Raw genomic sequence first — 24,771 nt, 5'->3', positions numbered from 1 at the left:
CTCTTTTCTGCACCTGTGCCTTTGCACTAGCTGTCTTTTCTCTTGGGACGTGGTTCCCAGCTCCTCTCCTGGTTAGCCCCATCTCACCTTTCATTTTCGATATCACCTCCTCACAGAGGTCTTCCCAGATTTCTCTGAGCCAGTTTCCTTACATGAATCCCTTCACTTTCTTCCTAGCCTTCCTAGTCACAATCTTAATGAGTTGTTTGTGATCTGTCTCCCCTATTGAGAGTCAAGTCCCCTTACAAGGGCAGGTAGCTTCTCCTAGTCATCACCGTATCTTTAGGACCCAGCAGAGTGCTCAACAAATATGGCCAAATGCATTTACTGGGCACCAACCATGTGTCAGATTCCTCATATCCTTTTTCTCATTTAATCTCTACAATCCCCTTGTGGAGTTGGTCAACATTCCCCATCGCAGAGAGCTAAATCACTCTCGAAACATCACAGTGGCAGAACAAGACATTGAGCCTCAGTCTACCTACACCAGAGTCCATGTTCTTTCCACTGTCTCCTCTGAAAGCCCAAGTATTAATTTTGCTACTGCAAAGCCCCAACTTTTTGAACCTTCTTTCCCTCATCTGTAAAATGTGGGCAATAATTAAAGCATGCCCCTGCACTATAGTGTAACACGGATTCTGGAGCCGTATTGTCAGCGTTCGCACAGCCTGTGTGAACTTGGGTGAGTGCCTTAACCTCTCTGTGCCTCAATCTTATAATCTGTAAAATGGGCATAAATGCAGTTGTTAAGAGGATTACATGAGCAAATGTGTGTAAAGCCTTCTGAATAGCGTCAGACACTTACATAGTTGTAGAACGGTTAACTATTATTATTATTATTATTATCATTACCATCACTAGTTAGCATTTACGAACTTAATGGCTTTCCAAACCCCTTCACATTTCAGGCTCACAAAAGACCCTTTGAGGTAAATAGGGAAGGCTTTATTTTCCTGTTTATAGTAGAGGAAACTGAGGCTCAGGAGGTCTTGCTCAAAGTCTCCCTGCGAGCAAGCGGAAGCCCCCAACTCAAGCCCAGGGCCTGGCCCAGCCCTTTCCTCCGCGGCGGCTCTTCCTCTGACTTCATCCCGGGTGCCCGCGCTCCCCCTCCAGCCCCACCTGCGCTTCTGCTGATCTGTCTTTTGCTCCATTAGGCAGGGCCACGGCCCCGGCCGCCCGCGCCCCGCTCCCTGTGCGCTCTCCCTGCCCGCGCCTGCCCGGCCGGCCAGGGAGGTGACGGCAAAGTGAATTAGCGCGCAGCCAGGGGCGCAGGGGGCGGGGGGCGCCGAGGTGCCCGGCAGCGCCGCGGGCGCAGCACTTCCCGGCCTGATATTTGCACAAAGTGCTCTCAGGGCCTCTTTACATTTGCACTTGCCCGTGGAGTTAGCGTTTCTGCCGAGCGCGACTTCGCCAAAGGGCGCTCGCATTGAGTGTTTGAGGAACCCAAGCGGACCCGGACCCCGTCCCTCTGGCTCGCTCTCTTTCTCTCTGCCTCACCCGCTTCCGGTTTCTCTGTTCTCCCGGTGGCCTCCCTGCTCCCCTCTGGCTCTCTCCAGCCCATCCTCTCTCCTTCTAGGTTCTCCCCATCTGCCTTCCTCCAGTCCCCTCCGTCTCTTCTGTGCTTCATCCCTTTCCATTTCTGCCTCTATCCGCCCCCCTCTCCCAAGTCCAGCTCTCTCTCCCCATCGCTGACTTCATCTGTTTCTTTTCCTCCATCCCACTCTCTCCCCTCCACTTGGCCCTCTCCTAGCCTCCCCCCCCCCCCATCCACCATGTTCTGTCCTTGTCTCTTTCTCTTCCTTTTCTTCAAACAATAAGGATGCAGGTCTTGGCTTATGTTCCCACCGGTGGCGTGGGCCTGATGCTTGGCCCCAGTGTACTTTTCAAGTCCTTTCCGAGGGTCCCTGGAGACCCAGGAAGGTAGAGGGGAAGGACTCTTGGATCTCAATTCCGACCAAACACCCCATTATCCATCTGACTTCAGGGACAACCAGCGTATGCTCAATCTTCCAAGGGGTTGGCTCCGGGCACCAGTCCAGTTTGCCGTTGCTGTTATAGTTGTTCTCTCTGTTCCCTTGGCTCCTTTCTTCCAACCTCCCCTCTTCACCACTGTTCCAGAAGCTGGCTGAGAATTCCTGCTGGGAGATTCCAGACCTTCCCTCCTCTCTTAGCAGTTGGGACCTCTAAGCCAGAACCACTCACCTGGTCAGCCAGGAAATACCATTCCCCACCCCCACCCACCCTCAGAATAGCCACATGGTCCTGGGCCACCTGAAACTCCCGAGCTGGTTGTCTCTGGCAGGGAGCAAGCAGTGATGGGGGTTCCTTGGAGGGGCTTGGGAGGGGGCACCCTCAGGTTCCTGCAAGTGGCCAGCAGGGTGAACCACTGCATCTGCTGAAATGGGCTGGGTGTGGTCAAGGAATTTCCTCCACCTGGAGGTCGGCTACCTCAATCAATTTCAGAGTACTGTCCATGGTGCCCAAGGGGCCCCAGGGGTGTCTGGAATTTGTGTGACAGGTGTCCAAAGTGTCCCCAGCCCCGGTGAGGTCAAGAAGGCTGGAAGGTGGGGTGGGGGGTAGCGGTGAAGCTCCAGCAGTGACCCTGAATCTCCATTTCACCTGTGCTTGGAATATTTCTGCCCTTCCTCACCTGATTTGCCCTTTAAGAGGCATCTGGGCTGCCTGCAGCCTGGCTCCCTGCAGCCTGCCTGCTCTACCCGTGCCTGCTGCCTGGTCTGCAGATTAGAGCTGCGTCATTTTGCAATACTCTGTGTGAAAAAATTCGATTAGATCCTCCACCCTTTGCTTTAGCGCAAGAAATTCCAGCATTACTGTTGTCAATAAAGACCTATTCGAGTCTGTAAATATAATTGCAACTGTTGTGTTGAACGCATGCTTGTTTAAAAATGATTTTTAAATATTTCATCACGGACACGTGGGAACAAACTTTCTCATTGATGGTACTTGTCAAGAATTTGAAAAGGTCCTCATTAAAAATTGTGATGATTTGTGTGGAGTCATTTGATAAATTGTGTGTACTCATTTCCAGTATAAAACCTGATGGTAAAAGAAATACGTTTCCAGAAGCAAACTCAAGTTTCTCATTAAAACATTTGAAAGGATTTAATTTGGAACTTATATACAAATTCAATATTTAATATCTTCTCTAGTGTTTTGTATTTTTTTCTTATCGTAATTACATTTTATAAAGAAAATATAATTAATTTTTGACGCCTCCCCATGGATCTGCACGAGGGCTGTGGAGGAGCGAAAGAATTGGCCTTTTGGTGAGACGGTGGTAGCAAATGGGGAATTTCTAACTGAAGGTCAGGTCAGAGGGTATTTTTTTTCCCCGGGCACGGGGAGCCGTGCCTGGTCAGGAACAGTCCCGGATTTGGGGGCCGCCGCTGCGCTTCTCCCTCCCGGAGTACAGCGCAAGAGGATGGACTCCCCGATTCCACTGCCAGAGGCTGGACCGCCCCCCGGGGTCCAGGCCCTGCTGCGCCGCCCTGCCAAACCCAGCCCTGCGTCCGCCCGCGCCGCCGCGCCCCGCCCGCCCTCTGGCCGCCCCGCCGCGCGCCACGACCTGGTTTCCTCGGGCCTCCGTGGCAGACGCGCCGGGATGGTGCCTGCGGGACCTTCCTCGGAGCGCCCCCGAGCACTGCGGACCCCAGACAGGAAATGCCGCGCCCCCCAAACCTGCCTTTCTGCGGACGGACCCGCCCACGTGCCTGGTTAACTCAGACGCCGTGTCTGATCCGCGCTGCGGGAGAGATTGGCACGCCCTGGGGGAGTTAGATCTGGCTTGAGCGGAAGGGCTCTACCCTTTGCTAGCTGTGAGACCTTGACCTTGACCACCTCAGTTATTCTCCAGTTTGTTCATCTGTTTTTAGGAGGCTTAAGGAGAAAGTGAGGGTCTTAAGGAGAAAGTGATGATTGCTGTCAGCAAAAGCAGGACCCCATGAGTCCTACTCAACCGGGAATGATCACTGGAAACTCCCTAGGGGCAACTCTACTGTTAGAAGCTCCCTCCTCTGGAGGTCCAGTGGCGGGGAGGGGGTTGGGGGGGGGAAGGGGGTGCTGGACTGTCAGGGGTTCACTTCAGCTTCGAGATCCAGCCTCAAATGAGAGTCTGGTAACACACCAGAGCCCTGTTTTTTCATTCACTAAACACACATTTACTTATTTATTTGTAAGTAGCTTTTCTCCTTTTTCCCATTGTGAAGGTAATACATACTCATTCTAGAACACTTAGAGGTACAGATATGGTGAAAGAAGAAGCTAAGAGTCACCCCACATCCTGCCTCCACGAATGAATGTTCTGGGTGCACGCACATCTCTCCACACTCCTTCAAGTACATTTTAGAAAAATGGTGTATGATACTTCCTGTTTTGTGATCTTCTTTTAAAAAATTCCGACAGTTTGTGAACTTTGGTTTGTCGTAAACTATTTTACAACGTCATAAAAATCACTTCCTATCTGCCCATACCAGTAAACAGTGGTGCCTACTGTGTGCAGAGCTGTGAGGGAGCCCCCCGCTGGAAGAGGGCGGGGATGAGTGGAGAAAGGCTATCTGCCTCCTGGACCTCACCATCCTGCAAAGGAAAACAGAGCACCTAAGAGAGATGGGACCAGAAACACAAGACAGGAGGTGTTGAGCCCTGAGGGAGGAGTGCCAGGAGGGAGGGGACATTTCCAAAAGTGGGGGCAGCGAAGGTATCCTGGAGGAGAAGGTTGGCATAGAAAAGTGGGCTAAGTTTAAATGTGAAAATGGAGGGGCGCCTGGGTGACTCATTCGGTTAAGCATCCGACTCTTGGTTTCAGCTCAGGTCATGATCTCGTGGTTTGTGGGTTTTGAGCCCCACATCGGGCTCCATGCTGACAGTGGGGAGCCTGCTTGAAATTCTCTCTCCCTCTCTCTCTGCCCTGTGAGCGCTCTCTCTCTCTCTCTCTCTCTCTCTCTCAAAATAAATACATAACCTTAAATGTGAAAATGGAGAAGGAATTCCGGATGGCAGGAAGAACGTGAGTTAAGCAAGTGTGTGAACCCACACATCTTCAGAAAAATAGCAAAATCACAGCATGCTCTCTGTGCTTTTGTAGTGACTAGTAAAGGGGGTGGGGTGTGGCATCAGGATTGGTGAGCTAAAACCTGTTATCCCACCCAAAGAATGGGGGGGGGGCATATAAAGAGGGATTATATCTGTGACTTGGAGCAACTTTCAAAATGTTAAAGCAGGAAAGGCTTGATGATTGCCCCAACTTCATATTTTATAGATGGAGAATTGAGGCCTAGAACAGGGGGTGACAGGTGACACAGCAACTGTTTGGGGGTGATGCTAGGAGCGGGTGGGCCACTTCAAAGGCAAGGGCAAGTTCTTCATAGAAGCCCACGTTGGCACAGACCTGAGACAGGTCCCGAGGAGACTCCCGAGACAGATTCATTAAACCAAGATGAGCTGGTACTGCCTTCCGGCACTGTCTTGGGGGAGACCACAAGAGGGAACAACACGCCATTTCTAAGACCTGCTGGTGGTGCAACGAAGAGGCAAGTATTAGTTACTGCTCACCCACTATATCCTCCCACCCACCTGGGAGGGAGGAGGGCCCCTATCTGAGTCAGGCTCTTTTGGTTAAAAGAAACGGAGATCCACCATACTGCCTCCAATAGAAACAGGTTTATTACAAGGATACAGAAAATTCTCTTGGGAATCCGAGGATGGGAACCATAAGGCAGTCAGGTCTCATGGAGATTGGAGCTGAGACAGGTCAAAGCAGCTCTGTCTTTTCCCCAGACACCAATCTCTCAGGCTAAGGATTCTCCTACCTAAGCATCCGTCCAACCGTCCATCTACCCAAAACTCTGTCACATGATCTATCCATCCATCCCTCCCTCCTTCCCTCCCTCCCTAGCTCCTTCCCTCCCTTCCTCCCTCTACTCAATCAAATGTTACATAGCTTCTGCCCTCCAGTGAGCCTCTCTTGAGGGCCATCACGTACTATGGTAGAAACAGAAATGAACACAAATGGTCGACAGTCTAACAGAACATTGCTGCCATATTTATTAATCCCCTCATTCTTCGGGAAGCATTTCTGTGTGCCAGGTTAGGACCGGCTTGGTGATGCAGGGATGAATGAGGTGCCCACATCTCTCTCCAAGGACTCACAGTCCAGGGAGGGGGACCCAAGGATACGATCATAATACAATCTGATAGGTGCTAAAGAGAAATGGATTGACTGATTAATTGATATTCTGCCTTGTTCCGTGAAAGATTTAAGATTTAAAGATATGTAGATTAAGACTCTGGGACGTGTATCACTGTGCAACTATCTTGCGATTGTATTGTTGGGGTCATAGGGCCGGAGCATATCCTTATGGATGGGAGTGGGGTTTTCACAAAAGGAAATGAAAATGTCCATTGTCAGTCTTCTAAGAAAGATGTCATTCGCACAACAGGAAATGAGGACTTTGGCAGGCGGTCGTTGGGTGGGGGTGAGGAAAGACTTTCTGTCTGTGGTTTGAAGGGCAGTATGTTCTGGATTCTGAGGTATTGCACCAGTCCCCAGAACATCCCTAGAGGAGGTGGGGTGGGGGAGAGGGCAGAAGGTGAGCTCATGGGAGCAGGCCAAGAGGAAGGCTACCAGCCTGACCCAGCAGGTCTGGGTCTATGCCGTCCTCTCTAAGGTACTTTCTTCTCTTATGACAAGGTGACAATTAATAGTCCAAACTCGCACACCCTTGAGAGGAAAAGGGGAGCCATTAATAAATATGCTTGTGCAGGAACTGATGGCAGCATGTAGCCACGTGACCATGTAACCACTCATCACTAATCCTTTGGTAAAGTCTTTTTTTTTTTTTAACTGTTTATTTATTTTTGAGAGAGAGAGAGAGAGAGAGAGAGAGAGAGAGCGCACAAGCCAGGGATGGGCAGAGAAAGAGGGGGGACTGAGGATCCAAAGTGGGCTCTGTGAGATCATGACCTGGGCTGAAGTCGGACGGTTAACCGACTTAGCCACCCTGTTTCCCCGTAAGTGTTGTTAAAAGTTATAGATCGATCTCTGCCATCCGGGGCTGGTGCTCATGCTAGAGGCCATGAAAATATCTGAATTCTGAAAGAAATTGTTATTGATTCCAAAATGCAAAGCACAACCAAACTTTGTGAAGATAAAAAAGAATGGGTGTTTAATGTCTATAGAATGCCAGGTCAACTTTGTTCCTTCCTAGATTCATAAGAACTGCTTTACATTTGAAACCTGCTTGCAGATTTAATTCTCCCTTTTTCTCAAGAATCCTCAAGAATGACTGCTGAGAAATCATAGCCAAACATACATCAGCTACTCATAGCCAAATAATGGCAAGAGTCAAATTATAAATATTTTTTTCAAAATATTTTTGCAGCAAGAAATTATGCTAACTGAAGTATATGGGTAACTTTTATAATATGGGGATTTTCATATGGGGTGGGACCTTCAAAAGTCAGAGGATCCAGAATCAATGAAAGTCTTTAAAAGGCCCCGTACCCAAGCACGGCCGCTGTGGCACACAGAGGCATCATTCAGACCATGGTCTACATGCATGGCACCAGGGACTTGTGCAGTGCACAGCCTACATAGCTGTATGAGGTGACCCTGGTCATAGGGTCAGGCAGAGTGCTCTTCCAGTGTCCAGAGAGGGGGTGGCAGTGGGTGGGACAGTTCCCAGGGAGGACAGTTGTGCCCAGGAAGCAGTGTGGCGACGAGATAAGGAAGACAGAGCTGAAAATACTCAGCAAATTAGAGCTACATCTTGGTTCTCTGTTTGCTCACAGTCCAGCAGGGAGGCAGCCCTGCACACAGACTATTGGGGTCAGAGGTTGGCACCGTGACAAGGGCTATAGCAGTGGCCAGAGAGAGTGCGAAGGGGGGGACATGGGGGGCGGCAGAAGAAGGTAATCCCAAATGAAGGGACTTGGAAGCTGCATAAATAAGGGTTGATTCACATCGAGCCGTGCAGCACAGCAAGGATTTATTCAGGCAGAGAGCTAGCCGTGGCAAGCTCAGGATATAGGGCACACTGGGGGTCCCCGGGGGGTTCCGCCAGCCTGTTCTTCTGGCCCTTTCCTTGCCAAAAGATGTCAGCCATCAGGTGCTGTTAAATCCCAGCTGGACAAAACCCGCTGGACAGGAGAGCGGGCTGTGACTTGGCTGCAGGCAAAGGTGTTCAGATGGGCTCAACCTCTCCTCTGACACCGGCCCCCGTCTTGGCAGAACGCGCAGCTGCAGGGGAGTATCCTGGAACTGCCTCTTCCTTCCACTCTATTCCGGGGCCTCTGGACCAAAGATGATTTTTTTTCTTCCTTTTTACCATAAAGCAGGCTCCTTATATACTGTAAATCTGTAAAACTGCTCCCGGTGGGGGAAGAAGTGTACGGGTGACCTTTAGAACCTATCCAAGGAGGACTGACCTTTGAGTGCAGAATTGCCCAGCCGGCTTCAGAATCGGACACGGCCAGCCCCTCATCTGAGGGCTAAGGAAGCGATTACCCCCTCCTACCAACAGGGAAGCTAAGACAAAGAAGATAACTGCCCTGTCCAGGGTCGCCCGACGATCACTGGCACCAGCATCCCAGCCTCCGTCTGTCAGGCACAGCGGCAGAGGTGACAGCTGAGCTAGACTTCAACATGGAAAGGATTTGAGCATGCGACGATGGGAAGGGGAAGATGTTAAAAGGGCTAAGGGGCCGGGGCACCTGAGTGGCTCAGTCAGTTAAGCATCCGACTCCTGGATTTGGCTCAGGTCCTGATGTCGTGGTTCCGTGAGTTCGAGCCCTGTGTCGGATGCTCTCTCCCTCTCTCTCTGCCCCTCCAGGGTACCACTCGCATGTTGAGCGCCTGCGGCCGAGTGCCTTATTCGCTAAGTGCTTTCTATGCACAGTCACACTCCGTTCTCGTCCCAACGCTAAAGGTAAGGCCATTACTATGACCATTTTACAGGCACAGAAACTGAGGCCCAGACGGGGCGACGATCTTGCCCACAGTCCCGCTCTGCCTTCCATCCTGGGAGTTGGTCCTGACAAGCTCCTGCTTCATTGAGAAAAGCCTTGCCCTCCCCCCACGATTCCACATGCCCAGATCAATCGCTCCCCCCGGCTTGCCACGGAGGCCCGTGTCGCCACTAGATCAGTTTTAAGGTTTTCAATAATTCTGTGAAGAGACAGAGCAGCATAAAGCAAAGCTAAAAATATCATTTTTCTGTAGCTGTCATAACAACATTTGGGCTAATTGATTCTCAATAGAATAATGACATCCAGTGTGTAGTGAGAAATATTCATGAAGAGATCTGTGAAACCCTCGAGGTGCCGGGCCGCACTGGCAGCCCAGGACAACTCAGGATGGCGTCCGTGTAGACGGCACCAGGCCGGGCCGGGTGAGCGAGGCCTGACCGCCAGCCAGCCAGCCAGCCAGCGCCGCAGCCCCCGGGCCTGAGTTCGGACATCAAAGCACTTTAGTCACTGAGGATTGTGGCTCCCAGCCCCAGGCTGCTTTAATCACAGAAAGGTGATGAAAAGATTAGAGGGTATGATTTATGGAGAGAGATTAGCATCAGAGGAGTGGAGGGGGAGAGGAGCGAACTCTCTTAAAGTAGTTGAGATAACAAAGGCTGAGGAGGGAGGGGGGAAGGTGCGGAGGCGGCTGCGGGGCTGGAGTCCTGAGTGGGTGACGTTGGGATGGGCAGGAGAGGGGGGACGCACCTCTGGGTCAAGGCCGCTCAGCCCCCATCTGCAGACCTGCTCCTGGACGTCTCTGGGTGGCTCGGACTTGGGCACACTCCCGCAAAACTGCCTCTGCAGGGCTTCTTTCACAGGGCCTCCCCCAGAAGGAGAGCCAGGTTCGGGGTCTTTGGGGTGGCGTCCGGGTGGCCGCGTCCCCGCCTGGTGGGATGGCCTTCCGGGCTAGCTGCTGTGCCACCCGGTGGCGGCGGGCATGGGTTCCACAGAGACAGGCGCCGTTTGTGGGGTGCAGGCGTGCACGTGTCTGTGGGCTGGGGCGTGGGCCACTCACATTTGTTAAGCGCCTGATGGGTGCCATATATAGTTTTAAGGACCTGACCTGCAGGAGCTCATTTCATCCTCACGGCAGCCTTGTGAGGAAGGGACACTTAACAGTTCCCGCTTTTCCCCTTTCTAGGGGAAACTGAGGCTGAAAGAGTTTCAGCAACACTTCCCAGCCACACAGTTAAGGCAGAGCTGGGATCGGGGCCTGGGCCTGGGGGTCAAGCCCCAAAGCCCACACGGTGCTGGAGAAGAGGGGGCAGCGGGAGGGGTGTGGGCAGGAGGGGGTGCTCTTGTGTGGGAGGGACACACCTGCTGAGTACCCCGAGCTGCGTACCCCCGTGGGGAGCTCAGTGTGCAGCAGGGATGGTGGGCGATGTTGTGTTCCAGTGCGTCTGTGTCTGAGGAGGGCCATGCGGGGGGCACACACCATCCCTCATTGAGGGTGTAGGACCCATTCCACACCTCCATTTCCCCAAGTTCCGGGGGCCACTTGGTGATAATGTGGACCCTCAACTATCACAGCCCTGAATTCACTCATGCTCCCACCCGCAGAATGTCTGCCCATCCACAGCCTCACCCCGTTATTTCTGGAAGCCTCCTGGGGTGTCTTGTGTGAGCTCAGTGACTCTTCTCTGATGTTCTGACCCCCTAAACTCCTCCGTGAATGTCTGCAGCCTGGAGCTGGTCAAGGGGACACGTCACCCTGCCTCTGCCACTGGACACCCCAAGACCTCCAAGGTTCACCCCCAGGGAAGTGGCTCTGAGTGCACAGGCCCAGAAGCTCACTAGACCATGCGCTCCAGGAGGGCAGGGCTGCGTTTCCTGTTCACCACTCAATCCTCAGCACCAAGCACAGGCCCGGGGACATAGTAGCTGCTCAATAAAGAGCTATCTTAGATTCACTGGAGATGCCAGTGCTCTAGCCTATGTCACCTTTCGTAACCCAGGTGACTGAAAACATGGCTCCTTCACCTTCAATCCCTTTGCTGCCCACCCACTCCTCAGTGGGTCCTAGACACCAGGCGTGCCAAGGACCCCAGACAATAACTCATTTCCCTTCTCATTCCCTTAGCCAAAACCTCACGGAAATCAGCTCCTTCCACACTTGGCCACCAATCCACTGGCCTAGTTAACAACGGCTAATAATTAATGGGTAACATTTTTAAAGTCTGGTTAAGTGCCAGACCCTGTGCTAAGCCGTTAGCGTGAATTATCTCCTTTTATTGCAAAGTAGCCCCGGGTATCTTATTGCATTTTACAGGTGAGGAATCAGGGGCTCAGAGATGGTGAGTAACTTTCCCAGAGACACACAGCGGGTGAATAAGTGCAGAAGCTGGGAGGGAGATCCCAGAAGTCTGACTGTGAACCTTGCTTTGAAGTGTGTGTGGCATGCCCTTCACACTGGTCTGGATCCCAGCTAAATGTGGTCTGCAACCTCAGCCGCACGTATCAGTGACTTCGTGTCAGCTGGTCTTTGATATCAGCATCGCGTTCCTCATCTTACAGGTGAAGAAACTGAGCCCTGAGCAGCTAAGCAGCAGACAGCCAAGAGGCAGGCTAGCGTTTGAACGTGGGTCTGCCAGCTCCAAAGCCTCGTTCCTTCATTCCTTGTGCTGTGCCCTCCCTCTGGGGACTGGGACAGTCCCTGGTCGCAGGGAGGTGGGTGGGAAGAGGGAGCAAGGAGGAGACCCAGCCGGTAGTGTGTGCTCCAGAGCTGGGCGCCAGGGTCCTGGAAGATAAAGAAATCCCAGCGCTCCCAAGAGACCTGGGCGGAAGGGGTAGGTAGGGACTGGCATCTGTAAAGGGGCATTCGGAGTTGCTGCCACTCACGTCACGGGTGTGTTTTGGGTTCCAGCCCCTCAGCAGGGAGCCCCTCAAATGATTTTCCAGCCGTGCCCTCCCTTGTGGCAAGAGAGTTACCAGCACACTGTCCACTGACCCCTCCTTGGTCTGGGAGGGGTGGGACTCCTCATAATGACTAAATGGTCATCATGAACGGCATGGCTTCCTTCTCCAGAGGTAACATGGGATTAAATAGAGAAGGAAGAAAAAAATAGGTTTTGGCTGGCACAAATCCAGGCCCTGCTGCTTATCAGCCGCGTGTGACTGTGGGCCAGACATTCTTTTTTGAGCCTCAGTTTCTTTATGCGTAAAATGGGGATATTAATGCTTGCCCTTCCTACCGGCAGGGTGAGGCTTCTGTTCCTGTTGCCAGGGTGAATGTGCTACTCACGCAAGGTGCATCAGAACGGGAGGGGTCTGGTAGGGAAGGTGGGAGGAGCTGGGGAGTAGAGAAGCCATGGAGAGACTTACCCCAAAGGCATCTAATCTACGGGGTCAGGTCACAATGGAAATCCTCACTCCAGCCTGTCCTGAATCCCTGAGTATAGCACCTCCGTATCAACAGAGATGTTTTCATTTCACAAGATGAGCCTTTTTTTTTGTAGTTCATTCATTCATATATCTATTCTTTAAATCAATGTTTATTGATAAGGGATGTATGGGAGACTTTGGACCCTCAGAGGTGGAAGGAGCAAGGACCCAAATATGCCTCAAGGACTTTATGGCATAAGTGGGGAGATAAGACATACGGTTTCCGTAGCTGGGCCACCACTTCCAGCCGAGGCAATCAGGGAGCACCTCCTGGAAGGAGTGGCATTTGGAATACAGAAGTAGCTTTGAAAGATGTAAACACTGTAACTCAGGGGATGAGCCTTCTAGGGAGATTGCATTTCATGTATTTGAATTCAGCCATGTATATGCACACAGCATAGCAGTAACAACAACAAAGAGTGTGTATGGAGTTGAAAGTAGGGGTCCTGACCCCCATTTCACTCAAGGAGCTATGCTCCAGAGCTGGGGAGATGGGAGAGGGATCCTGCTGTTTCCCCAGTGGCTTTCAGGTTCTCTGCGCCTCTTTTCCTGTGAGTATCACCCTGAGGGTGATTTTCGTGTTTAAAGACATGCATCTTTCATGTAATGCGGTCCCTCAAATCAAGCCAATAACCTCATCTGGTGCTTAACCCAAAGACAAGTGATTTGTTCCAATGCTGAAGGAAGCCTGGCTGTGCTGGGCTTGCTGAAAGATGACATATTGGTCTCCCTCCTAAGGGATTTGTAAGGGTAATTTTGACCATGCCTGGTTTTTCCCTTTATATGCCGACTTTAAACACCATCTCTACATCACACAGACTACTGTCGTGGGAGCCATGCGGCCAAGGCGTGGAAGTGGGGACAGCGAGACCCACAAGGAGCGTAATTAGAGGGCTCCACGACTGTGAAGGGCCCCTCAGATTCCAAGAGCTCGTGCGTCGGCTGTGATCTTTGGGATCCTCATTAGAAATTCTCTCCAGAGCCCGGGGCATATGCTTTTGCTCGTCTTTAATAATGGCAAATCTTCATGCTTTGAGGTTGGATTTGATTTCGGGAAACAACCACAAGAGGCATTTGGAGCCCAGCCTGGTGGAAGAACAAGCTGGAAAATGTGCTTCTGGTTAAATGGGAGGTGTGACTCCAGTTGGCACACGGGGCTGCCAAGTTCAGGTAGAAGCCAGAGCGGGAAGCTCCAGGGGGAAGCTCTGGAGTTGCTGCAGGGAACGCCGGGCTGAGGGCAGGCAGAAAGGGAATTCTGTCAGCCTTGGCTTGGCCATGTTGGGTACCCCACCAACGTGATGGGGCTTTGGCCCCCTCCTGCAGCTCAGTCATAGACTCGGTGTTATGAGTGGCTTAGGGCCGTTTTCAGGGTTTCCGGGCCCGGTGGAAACCAGCAAGAGTACTCTGAAGGCAGAGTCTACGAAACCATGATGGGGGAGGGGGCGGGCAGGGGGAACCCCCAAGCCTCTCTGAGCTGACTCTGGCACACTGCAAGACCTCGGGGTCACCCTATGAGGGGGCCTCTCTGGACCCTGTCAGCCCATTAGCCGGAGGCTAGCCAGAGGACAACTTGAAGACCTATCACCCCAGGCCTTCAGACGGCAGCCCAATTGCCAGATGCTGCCCAGGGTTCCGCTGCCCGGGATGAAGGATCCTCAGCAGCCCCAGGGATCTGCCTCAATGTCCCTGCAAGTTTTTCATGGCCCCGGGGCAGTGACAGGAGGGTCCGACAGGGATTTGGCTCACCTGCTCCTCCCTCCCTCCGCTCTGCCTCCGCCATCTGGGGCTACTGGCTTCATTCCATGGTGACCTTTCCGTGCCCACACCCCACACCTGCAAGACGACGGGCCTTCTTTTCTGGGTGACTCCATCCCTGACTCCAAAGGCACTGCCCAAAGACCTACTCCAAAAATTTGGGGCATGTCCTGAGCTTGCACGGGGAGATTTCTTTGAGGGGACGGCACATGTTCGTTCGAGTGTTTGTGATACGGTCACCCCAAACAGTCTGCAAACAGTGGCTCATCTGGGCCTCTGTCCTAAGAGGCTGACACCCTAGGCTCCAGACTCCGAAGATGAAGCGTAGAGTGGTCCTCCCGAGGGGGAAGCAGACCGGAGGCTAATACCGCGTGTGTGCACACTCCCACACACCACGCGCCCCCACGGATATGCTCCCACGCCCCCCCCCCCGGCACTCTGCACTCCAGCCCACTTCCTCACACATGCACGCTCAAACTGCACTGAGGCACAGACCCACCCACTCCCAAATATCTCTACACCCACACAGCTACTCACGCCTCTCTCCGACACAGACGCAATTAACCATGTGCTATCCGCTGCACGCTTGAGGGACACTGGGACGAGTGGAGCCATCGGAGAGCATCTTCTAAACGCCCCTCTCCCCACAGGGGCTTGTAGGCGAAATGACATAGGAGAAAAAGTACATTCTCACAGTCTGATGAGCGGGGCTCAAGGGACGGAACCGCCACACGTGAGCCACACAAGTCACTTCTCAATGCCTTACTCTCCATATCTGTAAAGTGGGCATGATAATAATCCCTCTCACACAAGGCTGTGGTGAGGATGGTATGAGTTAACGGAAGAAAATGCTTTGCTTTGTACGCGGCAAAGTACCCGAAATGGTCATCACCAGAACCACCAGTGTTAACTTCCCGCCGAGAAACGAGCCATATTCACATGAAATGGACCTTCCTCAGCCAGCCTGTCCAAAGTAGGGTGGCCATTCAAGTCCATCTCAGGGGGTGGGGGTGGTGGAGCCATTTGTCCTCGCCACCTGAGTGGCCATTTGACTGTGTCCTCCCCCAGCCTCTGGCTCAGGTGGTTTGGCGCCCTGACCCAGGAGATCCGAGATGTGTGCTGGAGGTGGAACTGGTCAGTGAGGACCCAGAAATGGCCAGACGATTCCCAAAAGAACTTTACATAATCAATGCAGCATCTATTACAAAACATCTATATGCAAAGATGACTCTTGCCCCAGCAGATGAAAAAGTGGCTATTGGCAAATCCCTGACAAATGTTTCTGGGATGTGAGGGCTTTGGGGAAGGTAAAGAGGGGAACGGAAGGGGGAGATCCACAGCCCTTTCAGCGTGCAAGAAAGGGTGGGGGTCAGGGTCTGGTGGGCCAGGGGCAAGAGGATCTGTGGGGGGGGGGGGCGGGAGAGCAGCTGAAGCAGGATGGCTACTCCCCAGGCTCCCAGGAAGGTGACCTGAGGTCACCGATGGCTGGAAGGACATGCACTTGAATGATGCGTAGATTATGCTGGAGAGGAGTGGACATAGGCCATGGACTTCCTGTAACTACTCGAGAAGCAAACAGTTCCAATAAAACAGTTGGGGTAAGGAGAAGGGCCGGGGTGGGGTGATGCACACCGAGTGGTGGGGAGGCTCAAAGAGAAAAACAGTTCTGCCTTCCAATGACAGGAACTTTCTAAAGGGGAGTGAGCAGATGAGCTTGGGAAGCAGGACCCAGGTGTCTGCTTTTGAAGCAGAGCGTAGGAGAGATGGGCCCCCCCAAGGTAGGACCCTCCTCCCTCCCAGTTTCCAGTCCTTCCAGGACAGACTGAGGTCCCGGGCGGGAGGGCCGTGCCTGAGTTTCACAGTGAGCGAGCTGGGGCGGCAGAGTCCTCAGGACAGATGAGGTACACGGTGGGTGCATCTGTCCACACTGAAATCGTGTGGCAAGGTGTGTATAGATACGTGCATTTTTTCAAGAAACACCTAAGCTTTCATCGTATTTTCAAAGGGTTTTAGGACTTCGGACGCGTGGGAGAGTATCATGAAAGGCCAGAATGCTGAGCTCTGCCACTCTCTGGGTGCCTCTGGGCAAGTTACCAGCCCACCACGCCTCACTTTCCGCATCTGTAAAATGGCAGTGGTAAATTCCCCACTCCATCGGGCCGTCGAGAGGATTCATTAAGTAAAATCATGCCAAGTGTGGAGCAAAGTGGCACACGTACAGCAAGTCCGGAGACAGTAGCTGTTATGATTTACATCACTGTAATAATTAGATTATTATCTTGAAGATAAGGCAAAAAAAAAAAAAAAAAGAAAAAGAAAAAGAAGAAAGCGAACACGTCTTGCTCGCACTTGGGCGCAGTGTCTGGTGGTGGGGGCGAGCCTCGAGTCCGGCCGGGCCTGGCCTGCCCATTCCCAGAGGGCACAGAGCCAGGGCCGGCTGGCAGGAGGGCGGGGAGGCCGCCCCACACCCGCGGGTGGTTTGTATGCAGCGGCTGTTGTGAGAGTGTGTCCCGGGGAGGGGAGGGCCGCTCCGTAAGACTGATTTGTTGCCGCTGAACCTCATTAATCAAATCTTACCGGAGAGAGCCTCCTGCAGCTGCTGGCAGGTCAGCGTCGGGGAGATAAGTGATGAAGCCAGACCCAGCGAGGGGAGAGACGAGGCGGCCATAAGTCTTGATGGTGGCAGGTTCGGAAGCAGGAGCCCGGAGCAGGCGCGTCCTCGGCGCCCGGGGCCAATCTCCGAGTCAGGACAAAGTTCTTCCTCCCAAGGGGAGGCTCTGGGGAAATGGGGAGCGGGGATAACACGAGTCTCAAGAAGTCCGGGGGGGGGTGTCAATGCATTTTGGGGACAACTGAGTCACAGATGCCCCGCGGCATCACCAGGGTCACGGGCCTTCAGGCCACTGGACTCCCCCACAGACACCCCTGCACACCCACAGCCCTGGCCGCAGCCCGGCTGACCTAGCAGGGCTCAAATGCAACACTTTTGGTGTCGGCTTCGCCCGCTGCTGCTCAGTGGGACAAGTCACGTCACTGCTCTGAACCTCGGTGTCCTTCCCGGTAACAACAACGAGAACAAGAACAGAACTGAGAACTCTGTGCCAGGTACAGTCTGCTTTACTTAAGCCTGGTTAACGATCACGTGACGCAGGTGCTGTGACCTTCCCGTTTTACAGAACAGGAAACTGAGGCCAAGGGCGGACAAAGCTGCCGAGGCACTTTTTGTCACTCTGCCAGGACCAGCCACACTTTAAGGGAGTGGTGGGCCGCTCCCTGGGATGGTCAGGGAATGGGCTTTCGGTGGAGTTCAGGTGGCTTTCCCTGATTGTTGGGAGCTGGGCAGGGGTCCTGAATGGGTCTGGGGGGAGGGCGCTGCCCCTAGTGAGCTGATAGGAGGCTCGCAGCTGACCTGTCTACTTGGGCCAAAGGGACCATTCTGCTTCTCCCTAGGGACCATTCTTCCTTCTCTGCACCGGGATGCCCCCTGACGCCAAAGCCTGTGCTAGTGGAGGTGGGTAACTGAGCAGGGCTCTGGAGCCTGATCACTCGGGCTGGTGTCCCAGCCCCATCACTCACTGTCTAGCTGTGTGACCTTGGGCCTTCACTGCTCCGAGCCTGTTTCCTATTCAAAAATAATACCACTTCCATGACGCTCATGTGGGACGAAACCCCCCACAGCTGTAAAGCATTTAGAACAGTGCCAGGCACCTAATAAGCTCTTTGTAATTGCTACTGTTACTGGGGATCCAGAGAAGAACCAGCCAGGTTGCTCCCCCAGGATCCTCGTTGCTCGGCTCCTGCCTGTAGTGACCAAAGTCCTATGCTTCCCGGAGTCCAGTTCTTCTCTCCAGGCTGTTCTCTCCTCCTCTTACCCTCCCCCCACCCCTTCCAGGCCTCTCTTGCCACTACTCTGCTTTTCACATTCCTGGGACCACTGGTTATCTTCAGCCCCTCGAAAGAGGTGGGTTGGACACCCCCAATCTCAGAAGCAGAAAAATGAGGAAAATAATCCTCACTGCCCCAGTAGATGCGCAGATAATAAGTATAGGGTTTTTGTTTTGTTTTGTTTTGTTTTGTTTGGGGTTTTTTTGCACCCTTCGTACGTGATGGGCATCATGCCGCATGCTTTACAAGCATCAGCTCACGTTACTCTTACAACATCCTGCAAGTTTAGGTCCTATTTTGGGCCTGTTTCACAGCTGAGCAAACTGGAGCTCAGAGAGGGTGACTAACATATCCAAGGTCACCCTGTAGGGAGTGGCAGAGCTGGACTTCAGTGTCTGGCTGGCTGACCATGAAGATCCTGCCCTTACCCCAGCCCTGCCCCTAAGGTTAAGCCCCCAGGCACAGAAAGCCAGGCCTACATCAGGAACTCAAAAGGAGCTGGGCCCTTCCCTCCTCACCCCACGCTGCTTTGGAGAAAAGCCTCCACATTTAGAGGGTTGGCTGGGCCCAAGTTCGGGAGTTGTTAACTTCTTAGTAGTTCTCTCTTTGCCTCGTTATGGGGTAAAACTGCATTTGGTTTTTAAAATTCCCTTTTTATTTAGTCGCTGTGAATGTTGAGAACTGCCAGTACTGGAAGCTGAGATCCCATCCATATGCCAGGTTTTAAATAGCAGACTGGAAACAAGTTTACACAGGAAGACCAAACTCATCCCAAACATGCCGCTACTGCACTGTTCCGACAAGAAACCCGTGCCCCCCACCCGCCCTGCCTGCGCGCCCCTGTCTTCCCACTTCAAACGATTCGGAGAGTAATCCTTCTTGTTTTAGAGAAACATTTCTGAATTCCGTCTGCTATGCTTCATGCATGAAGAAGCAAGCGGTGACCCAGTCACTGCAAGGTGTGCTTTGGTCTGGTTTCCTCTGGGCGCGGGCGGGGGCGGGGGTAGGACCTGGGTAACCTATCTGTAATCTACCTGCACTCACCCCAGAAGTGATTCCCACCTGCACACGCTTGCTCCCGGAAGTGGTTCCCCCTGTCCTCACTCTCTCCCGGAAGTGGTTTCCGCCTGCCCGCTCTCAGAGGCGCTGTGTCTCTGTCCTGAGCCGCACGTAGAGGGTTCGCGCCGGACTTGGCAATTCCCGTGCTGCCGAAAGAAATTTGGCTGTGACCGCGGGCAATGACTTCATCCCTCTGAGCCTCAGTTTTCTCCTCTGCCAAAGGGACGCAGCCGACAGAGCACGATGGTTAGGCGCCTGGACTCTGGCATCACATCACCAGTGTTCAAAACCCTCAGCCCTGCATCTTGCTGACTGATAACCCGGAACGGGGCCTCTCTGAGCCTCAGTTTCCCTCCCCGAAGAGTGGATGACCTCGTAGTTGGTGCCTGCCTCTGAGATACTTTGTTGTGAGGGTTAAGAGCCACGATGCCACAAAGTACTGAATGCAGGGCCTGGCACATGGTGAATGGCAGCAAATGCCAGTTAGGATCACGACAGCCTTGGGCCACCTGCCTTGTGAGGGGCAGTGGCGACTGCCAGTGGGCATGAGGGCCTCAAGTCCGAGACTTAGCACTTGCTTCCAAAACTCAGCGCTGCACTCTGACATGGGTCTCCAGGGTGGTGGATCCACAGAAGATCTGGTCCTCACCCACCTATTTTTTTCCCTGCCTGAGCTCCCTCCTGCCTGGAGGCAAGGAGGGGGCGGGGTTGATCTATGGGCCTGGTAACCTGCCTGGGGGAAGGGAGGGGGCCTCTGACCCGAGGGGTAAATCATGGGCTTCCCCAAGGGCCCAGCAGTTCCCTAGGAAAGAAGCCCTGGGCATTTGTTATCTCAATGTTTCCCCTGAGGGGCTGACCACATGATTCATTTCACTCACACTAATTGGATGTAAATTAGATGAGAAATCAGTAATTTGTCCTAAGATTTGTCATTCCGGATGGCTTTCCAGGCAGACCAAAGCAAAGCTGGTCCCAGTGAAGGCGCCCCCAGCCGTAAGGGAGGCACAGGCGGTTTTAGGAGAGGGAAAGGTTTTCCTTGACGACTTCTAAGTTTGCATTCTTCTTAAAAAGGGAGGTAAGGTGGAGAGAGCAAGGGGTGGAGAGAAAGAAAGAGACAGGGGGAAGGATGGAGGGAGGCAGAGAGAGGGAAAAGGAAGGACAGAGGGAAGGAAGGAGGCAGAGAGAGGGGGCAAGGTGTTGGAGATGGAGGAGAGCACAGCAGAGGAGCATCTGAGGAGAGGTGAGGCGGACAGGGTACATACAAGACTAGGAAGACCGAGCGGGAAAGAACAAGAAAGAAGAGGAGGGGTAACCGGGGTTGGGAAAAGAGGCAGAGAAGAGACAGACCAGTGGTTCTCATTTCTCTGGCTGCTTTTGGCCTCTGGAGGGGTGAGGGAGCCTTCAGGTAATGTTATTTAGTGCCAATAGGAAAAGTGATTACTCCGGACTTCCTTCCCCACAATAATATGCTAATCAACCCCTTGGACCCGCTCTGGTCTGGAAGCCAGGCAGCTGGTCTCCGGGAGGTGGTGGCCAGAGGTGGTGGCCGCAGATTTGGCGAGGAGAAGGCACAGAGGAGTGGGGGTCAGGAGGGGTGGTCTGACCCGGGGGGTCTGCCAGGAGAGGAGCAAGTGAGAGCAGCAGGGCTCCCCGTGACCCCCCCCCCACTGCAGTGCTGCCCCCCCCCCCACCCCGGGCTGGGCGTCAGTCAAGGCTCATGTTCTATTTATTAGAGAGACAGGCGAAGTCGCCTAAAGAAGGGTAGAAATGTAAATATTTTTTCAAAGGGATCTGAGGCCCGAGTCAAGGGTGTATAGGAATAGATCGAAGGTGCTGAGGTGGCAGATGGAAAAAGATAAAGGGGTCACTGGCCTGGAGACCCCTCTGGAATAGCTGGATCTTAATTGTGATAGACACAATGCTCCACGCTGGGGCACCTGGCCACCCTCCAGGAGAGAGGCCCTGAGTGTCACCGCCGAGGAAGGAGGGAGCTGCTCTGGACTCCAGGCTGGCTACAGAGCCGAGAGAGCCAGAGGGCTAAGGCCCTGGAGGCAGAGCAGACAGGGCTGTGGCTGGGGTAGCCTACAAGGTCAAGGAGGGGGTCTGAGGTGTTGTGACCTTGCATTTGCAAAGGCTTGTTGCTGCGCTCACTCCTTTGACATCGGACACATATTTATGAAACTCTTACTCTGTGCATGGTGCTAGGTGCTGGATGACCCACAGCCTTGGGTCCCCAAGCTCTGAAGCAGCAGGTCTAGGAGGGGAGGCAGACAGTAATCAAATAACCGTGCACATCCATGTGTGATGATGAACTATGCCAAGTGCCATGCAAGGAAGCTGGGGGCTTTGACAGCAGGTAAGAGCAGCACTGGACTCATCTGGCAGGTGGGGGAGGCTGGGGGGAAAATAATGCTAAGATAATCAATTCAAAGAGATAAAAGGGTAACTGCTTTTGATTCCCACAAGGAGAAGCGTTGACCTTGGCCGCGCAGACCTCGTCGGGTATGCATGTGAATGCGGGGAGGGCGTGCAAGTGAGCCTTTGAAAATGCCTTGTGCATGTTCATGCACATGTGCTTGTGCGTGTGTCTGTGTGGGTCTCAGGTGGGGTGGGGGGGCACTCTTCCCAAGGGTGCGTACTGGTTTTGGGGTGTATTGCAAAGCAGCGTAAGTGGCAGCAACAGGAACCGGTGGGGGGGGGGCGGTGCGTAGCCTAAAGACAATCCCCATCTCTGCCTCTTTGTGTCTTCAAATTTGGGAAAGAGAGAGGAAGCAGCCCAGTCTCTGAATTTCCATGACAAACGTCTCCCTGATTCTGTGTATTCTGTTCTTTGCGGTTTATGTTGTTGAAAATGCCCAGCTCATGCTCAGTGGGGGGTTCAGTCTGGGTTCCCCTCCCCACCTTTCCGCAACCTTCTTGCATTTCTTTTTTCACTCTCCCTCTTTGTTTCATACTCTGTGTTTCATTGAGTGTGTATTAAGTACCCAGCACTGTGTTGTGCCCTTCAAGTATGTAATTCTGTTTACTCCTCATGTTAACTCATACCCCCCTTTTACAGATGAGAACATTGAAGCCGAGAGAGGTTAAGTGACTTTCCCAAGGCCTTGCTGCCAACGAGTGCAAGAGCAGACTCAAACTTGCCATTCCTGACTCCAAAGTGCCTACTTTTAACCTCTTCCATTCCTTCCTCCCCTCTCTCGCTTCGGTTCTTCTCTTCCTCCTTCTCTCCCTCTCTCTCCCTTCCTGGCTTCTATAGACATGTACAAGCTCACAGTGAACTGGAGGCTGGTTATTCACACTCCGCCATTGCTCTGTGCTTTACACACGTGTTGTTTCATAACAAGGATGTGATTCACGCTCAACTTTGGAGGACACCTCTATCCGTATAACGTTGCCAAGTTCCTCGGCAAATGTTAAGGTGTTGAGGGAGAATCACTGACATTTCGGAGTTGGGAGTGCACCCTCTTCTTTTCACACAGACGGAATGAGGCCCGGAGAGGAGAGAAGGTTTGTCTGGGGATGAGGTGGATCGCCAGCCAAGGAGCGAAGACCAGAAACCGGAAGGCCCCCCCCCCCGCCCCCATGATCCTTACCCCATTGCAGCCACCACCCAGGGCACACAGCCCACTCTGAGAAATCAGGGAATCCCTTAGAAGACCAGGACACCCCAGGGAATGCAATAGAAAGGATTCCTCAGATGGACACAGAACCCGTACCCCGGCAGCACAAAGGCACCACCAGCCATTCTAAGAGCCCTGACCCCCACCCCCACCCCCACCCCACCCCACCCTGGGCCTTAGGCTGCCAGAGGAAGTGTCTCTCTTCAGATGAATATGCTGCTATGCAAGTGCTGTGGAGAATGACATTTCTACTTAAAGGGGTCGTATTTCTACCCTGTTGAGTAGAGGACAGGAAAAGGGGAACCTGAGGGAGGTAAACATGGCTGAGCCATAAGGGGCTCCCTTTTCCTCCCTCCTTCCCCGCCTCAGGGCCCATGCTGGTGGTGGCTGTGGCTGTTGAGTATTGGCTGAGATTTCCAATACCTTTTGGGGATACCAGATGCGAGAGTCTGAGGCTCTGGAGTCAGGCAGACTTGACTTCCAAACCAGGTCCTGACACCGAAGAGTCTCTGTTTTCCCATCCCTAAAATGGGAATAACAGCCTTACCATGAATTTTTCGAGGGTGTTTGGAGAACAAGCCTGAGTTGTCATAAACACAAAGCAAGGGGTACCATGTCTGGCAAAGTGGGAAAATGGAATGGAATAAGTTAAAGGCCTGCTCCTGGCACGTCCGTAGAGTTACTAGTTGTAAGTTCCTCGTTCTTCTCATTTCCCAGGGCTGGGCCTTGGAGGTGGGTGATTAGGAAAAGAAACTGGGGGTCACTCCTACCTTCACTTTTGAGTCGAGTTCTGAGTTTCTTGTAAATAGCTAAAGTCATTTTTCTAAGACAAATTAATACAATTCAAAAATACCCAGAGTGTGGAATGGGTTTTTAAAAAATGGAGGTGGAATTCACATTGCATTAAAGTAACCATTTTAAAGTGCACAACTAGGGGCGCCTGCGTGGCTCGGTCAGTTAAGTGTCCAACTCTTGATTTTGGCTCAGGTCACGATCTCACAGTTCATGAGATCGAGCCCTGCACTGGGCTCTGTACTGACAGTGTAGAGCCTGCTTGGGATTCTCTCTCTCAAAATAAATAAACATTTAAAACAATAAAGTGTACAACTAAGTGGTATTTAGTGCATTCACACTGTTGGGCAGCCATCATCTACATTCAGTTCCAAGATGTTCTCATCACTCCAAAAGAAACATCCAAAAGTACATCCCTGTACTTGTCAAATAGTCACTCCTATTCCTCCCTTCCGCTCAAGATTCTGGCAATCACCAACTGCTCTTTGTCCCTGTGGATTTAACTGTTCTGGATACTCCAAATAAATGGAAGCAGACAGTACGTGACTGTGTGTGGCTTCATTCACCTAGCACAATATCAGGGTTCTTCCACCTTGGAGGACGAATCAGCACTTCACTCCCTTTTCATGGCCAAGCAATATTCCAATGTGTGTGTGTATGGCACGTTTTGTTTGTCCATGCACATGTTGATGGACATTTTGCTTGTTTCCGCCTTTTGCGTTTGTGAATAATGCTGCTATAAAAACCTGTGCGAAAGTATTTGAGTGCCAGTTGTCAGTTCCTTTGGCTCTCTACCTAGGGGTAGAACTGTGGGGCTTTATGGAAATTCTCTAGAATGTCTCTCAGGGTTGTTGGGAGCCTCTGTCAGAGCATGGATGGACACAAGGTGTGTGGCTCCAGGCCTAGAAACTAGGTGACGCTAATGCGCTGGGCATTCCCTTTCCTCTTTTCTTACTTTTCCTCTCATCCAAACTTGTCCTTTCCTCACCTCATTCCTTCCCAAAGTTGGTGTGAACTTACTGAGGTCAGAGGTGCTGTGGGGGGAGCCAGCCACATCGAGCTGCAGTAGACTCCACTGTTATCTGGGGGGGGGGGGGGTGGCTCCTCTGGAAACTGGAAGGATTAGTACCCAGTTTGGTGGGGTGTGGGGAATGGGGCCTCCTGGGTTTGCAGGTAGGAGAAGCAGGGAATCCTCTAGGCCTTTCTGCTGGTCCAGTTACCAGCCATGGGGTCCCCAAAGGGGATGAGACTA

At 52.7% G+C, this 24,771-nt stretch overlaps 1 long non-coding RNA gene across 1 annotated transcript; it reads left to right on the top strand.

Annotated features, from left to right (window-relative positions):
* Positions 1-18,967: 18,967 nt before the first annotated feature.
* Positions 18,968-23,791, top strand: LOC113599110 (uncharacterized). Its single transcript, XR_003419841.2, has 3 exons — positions 18,968-20,182; positions 21,313-21,463; positions 22,166-23,791. It is a non-coding gene; the product is annotated as an uncharacterized LOC113599110 (long non-coding RNA).
* Positions 23,792-24,771: the final 980 nt, after the last annotated feature.

Source organism: Acinonyx jubatus, chromosome C1 (genome assembly GCF_027475565.1).
Source record: "Acinonyx jubatus isolate Ajub_Pintada_27869175 chromosome C1, VMU_Ajub_asm_v1.0, whole genome shotgun sequence".
Lineage (NCBI taxonomy): Eukaryota > Metazoa > Chordata > Mammalia > Carnivora > Felidae > Acinonyx > Acinonyx jubatus.
The sequence above is the reverse complement of the archived record's forward strand: the minus strand, read 5'-3'. Positions and strand labels throughout refer to the sequence as shown.